The sequence below is a fragment of the Canis lupus genome, chromosome 9, assembly GCF_011100685.1.
Source record: "Canis lupus familiaris isolate Mischka breed German Shepherd chromosome 9, alternate assembly UU_Cfam_GSD_1.0, whole genome shotgun sequence".
NCBI classification, from domain to species: Eukaryota; Metazoa; Chordata; class Mammalia; order Carnivora; family Canidae; genus Canis; species Canis lupus.
The window spans coordinates 17,438,297-17,442,936 of NC_049230.1; the positions used below are offsets into that span (position 1 = coordinate 17,438,297).

At 38.7% G+C, this 4,640-nt stretch overlaps 1 non-coding gene across 1 annotated transcript; it reads right to left on the bottom strand.

Moving 5' to 3' along the window:
- Positions 1–342: 342 nt before the first annotated feature.
- MIR8885 (microRNA mir-8885) lies at positions 343–487 on the bottom strand. The gene has a single exon (NR_128847.1). It is a non-coding gene; the product is annotated as a microRNA mir-8885 (primary transcript).
- Between the last annotated feature and the right edge of the window lie 4,153 nt (positions 488–4,640).

Below are 4,640 nucleotides of genomic sequence, written 5' to 3' on the forward strand. Positions count from 1 at the left end.
ACTCCAAAACTGGCTGTCTCCCCAACAGCTCAGCTCGGAGTTCATAGGACTGAGATAAGAGAGGATGAGATTTAAGGACTGTCTGCTTGCTGAAGACACCTTGCAATTTCAACGACTCTTTTGAGGGCACAGATGTTACATCGGAGCAGAGATAAGATGCCACCAGTGGTTGCAGCTTTCCCAAGTCTTCCTTGGTAGGATTATTTCGGAAGTCTAGACTGGGATCCTCTGCAGCAATGGCTTTTCTTTTGGTTCCGTTGGCAGCAATAAGAATGTTGGCGTTGCCGTTATTTTCGGCACTGCCAGGGGACAAAGTGGAGGATGGGGGAGCCAGTTTGAACCGGATATGGTGTGCTTCAGCTGCTGCGTCAGTGAGAGCGGGCGCCATCGCAGCCATTCAGCACAGAGAGACAGGAAGTCCAGCCTCTCCCGGTGCCGAGGCCAGCTCCACGGCCCCTTACCGCCTCCCCAGAGAACAGACTAAAAGAGAAAAAAAGAAAATGAAGTTAGAAATAAACACACATTAGAAAACAACTCACATGCTTTTAATACAAATACTACTTGAGGCTATAATCCAAATTGCCTCCAGAAACAAAAACACTAAGACTAATCTGGATACCTTGATACTCCTATATTGGGGGATGGGGAGGGGGAGACAGTGTATGACAATCCTTGCAGAGAAAGAATGCCATCCTTCTTTTTTGTCACTTGCTACCATAGACTGAAAGTAGCCAAATAAAAGTTCCATTCTGAAAGAATCAGATTGTTAAAGGTTAAATCATCTGCATTGAAAAAAAACACTATAAAACTTCTCGAAATCAGGGAATTTAAAGCACATGTATGAGGACACCTGGGTGACTCAGTCGGTTGAGTGTCTAACTCTTGATTTCAGCTCAGGTCATGATCTCTGGGTCGTGGGATGGAGTCCAGCATCCTTCTCTCCCTCTCCCATCTGCCCCTACCCTCACTTGCATATTCTTACTCTCTAAAACAAATAAATCTTTAAAAATAAAGAAAATGTATCAAAGCAAACATAGCAATTAAACAGAAAAGAATTAGTAAGGCAGTCCCCATTACTGCTAAAAAAGCTTGTATGCTAAACAGTTCTGTGCATTACTCTAACCAGAGAATCCAGTGCTTATCAGCTTCTCACTTCTCTGAAAAACCCCTCACACTACAAACTGAATTACCAGTTTGCTTCATCCAATTTCTCTTTCACTGTCTTTATAGTACAGCCAGCCCACCTCTCAAATGGCCCAACACATTTATTTTCCTTTACCTCAAAACTTTTTTTTTAAATCTAATTAACTATATCCAACATGAGGCTCAAACTCACCACCCTGAGATCAAGAGTCATATGCTCCTCTGAGCTGACCAGGCACTCCCTTTACCCCAAAACTTCTTGAAAGAATTGTATAAATAGCTGCCTCTAAACTTTTCACTCACAATCTGGCTTCTAAACCTACTGCTCTGGGGACCCCTGGGTGGCTCAGTGGTTTAGCACCTGCCTTTGGCCCAGGGTGCGATCCTGGAGTCCCGGGACTCGCATTGGGCTCCCAGCATGGAGCCTGCTTCTTCCTGTGTCTCTCTGCCTATCATGAATAAATAAAATCTTTAAATAAACAAACAAACAAACCTACTGCTCTGGCAAAGGGCACTAGTAATCTCATCATCAAATCCAACGGTCAACTCTCAAGCCCCCAATCTATGAGACTTCTCTGAAGCATTAGGTAGTGCTGACCATCTCATTCATCTTGAAATGCTCCTTTCCTGATGTCCTTTATACCAAGGTCCCTTCTGCCCTTTTCTTTCTCAACTCACTTCCTTTGCAGTAACTACCTAGTACAGCAAGGCCTCCTAACACTCGAAAAACTTGCTGAGCTTCACTAATCAATATTCCCACCTCTATGATCCTCAAGCTTCCTGAAACTCAAAATTCACTCTCTTCTTCCAATACATTCTCATCCTGTTTTATAATCTCAGGTAATGGCATTGCTTGCATTTAGCAGCCCAAGCTAAGAACCTCAGTCATTTTCTACATCCTCTTGGACTTATCTGGTCTGAGATCAAAGGAATTTATATAGAGCTAATAAGACAACTATCTTTTTAAGATTTATTTATTTGTTTATTTATTTATTTATTCAGAGAGAGAGCAAGAGAGAGGCAGAGACACAGGCAGAGGGAGAAGCAGGCTCCGTGCAGGAAGCCTGATGTGGGACTCGATCCCGGATCTCCAGGATCACACCCCGGGCTGCAGGCCTAAACCGCTGCACCACCGGGACTGCCCGACAACTATTTTTAAACTGTTTTTTTTAATTTCAATGTAGTTAACACAGTGGTATATTAGTCTCAGGTACACAATACAATGATTCAACAATTCCATACGTCACTCAGTGCTCATCACAAGTGCCCTTAATCCCTATCAACTATTTACCCATCCTCTCCTCACCTCCCATCTGATAACCATCAGTTTGTTCTTTACAATTAAAAGTGTTTCTTGATTTCTCTTATTTCTTCCCCTTTGCTTATTTGTTTCTTAAATTCCACAAATGAGTGAAATCATATGGTATCGGTCTTCCTCTGACTTATTACACTTACGCATTATATTCTCTAGCTCCATCTATGTTGTTGCAAACGGCACAATTTCATTGTTTTGTGTGGCTGAATAATATTCCATTGTATATATACACCACATACATGAATGATGAATGAGTTCATCAGTCGATGGACACTTGGGCTGTTTCCATATCTTGGCTATTGCAAACAATGCTGCTATAAACATAGGGGGCTAAGCCAGCTATTCTTTAAGCATGGTTTATAGGCTTCTTAGGAGTTTGCATTTTCAGGAGTCCACAAGATCAAAGCTATTTTCCTATTAATACAAAAACATTATTTGTCTCTTCTCACTGCACTGAAGTCTGCAATAAGAGTACAAAACTAAGGCTAAGCAAAACTGTTGGTACCTTACCATAAATCAACACAGAGGCATCAAATTGTACTGACAATCACTGGTCATTATATTCTCTACTCATTTAGTTTAAAAAAAAAAAAAAAGAAAGTCCATTCCACCAAACAATGTCTTTGATGAAATTATGAATCTTAATAAGTCTCCAAACTTTAATATATATATATATTTAGTATACATTTTTAAATACTGTGTGATAAAAGGAAAAGTGCACAGAAAACAACTTCTGCTGCTTTAAGGTCTGAGAAAAAGCACTACAAAACTGAGTTGCAAACTGAACTGGAAGCATTTTTCAAAGAACACTATTTTTACTTGGCAGAAAAATATGGTTATTCAGACTTAAGTTGTTAGTAGATATTTTCTCAAAAATGAACAAAGTGAACCTGTCACTTCAAGAAAAACCACTGATGTTTGTTGCCAATGATAAAATCTGAGTTTTCAAGCAAAAGTAAATATTTTGAAAACTGGTATCCACCATGAGCTTGAACATTTCCCCAATACTTACAAATCTTGTTTCTGATTAAACAGATTACTTCTAATATCAATGAATGTGAATTTTTGCTGCAATATAATGAAATGTATCAACAACTGAAGAATTGCATAACCCAGTGAATGACCAAATTACCAATGTGTGTTAGAAACTCACACATGGGTAAAAACAAATGCAAAAAATACCAATGGATTTTAACGTAGAAGAGTACAAAAAAATTAATAACGTGGTTTTAGATTCCACAGTGCAACTAACCTTTATAAAACTACTACTTGTCAAGTATGGGTTTTAGCGTCAAAGAATACCCAACTTATCTGAAAAGTCCATTAAAATATTCTTCTATTTTCCAACTATTTATCTATGTCAGGCCAGATTTTCTTTATATACTTCAACCAAAACAACCTACCACAACAGAATGTATGCTGAAGCAGAGATGAGAATTTGCCCATAAAGCCAGACATTAAAAAGATTTGCAAAAACGTATAATGATACCATTTACTAAATTTTTCTGTTCTGGTAAAAAGTTATTTTTTCATAATATGTAACGGGTTTGTCATTTTAAAATGAGTTAGTAAATAATTATTTTAAAAATATCCCGAAATTTCTAGTACACCAACCATTGATAATAACCCAGTAAAGTTTTTTGTGGTTCTCAACATTTCCTAAGAGTAAAAAGGAGCCTCCAGACCAAAAAATTTGTGAATCACTGAACTAATGCAACCTCCTCCCCAGTCAAAAAAAAAGAGAAAGGCAACTTCCAATTTGGTCAAACATTTTAATCTCCATATCAATACCAACATAGGAAGACAAGCCCTACAGGAATACACGAATATTCTTTAAAGCACGGTAATTCAAATTACTAATATTTAAAAAAAAAATCCTAATATTGAAATATTTAAGTAAATGAGTGAGAAAACCATCCATACAAATACCAGTACACTTCAAAGTCAAATTTGTCTATTCCACTATATAATTTGCTAAAAGTTTCCTTTTTTATAAAGATTTTATTTAATTATTCATGAGAGAGAGAGAGAGAGAGAGAGAGAGAGAGAGAGAGAGACGCACACAGGCAGAGGGAGAAGCAGGCTCCATGCAGGGAGCCTGACATAGGACTCGATCCGGGGTCTCCAGGATTAGGCCCTGGGCTGAAGGCGGCACTAAACCGCTGAGCCACCCAGGCTGCCC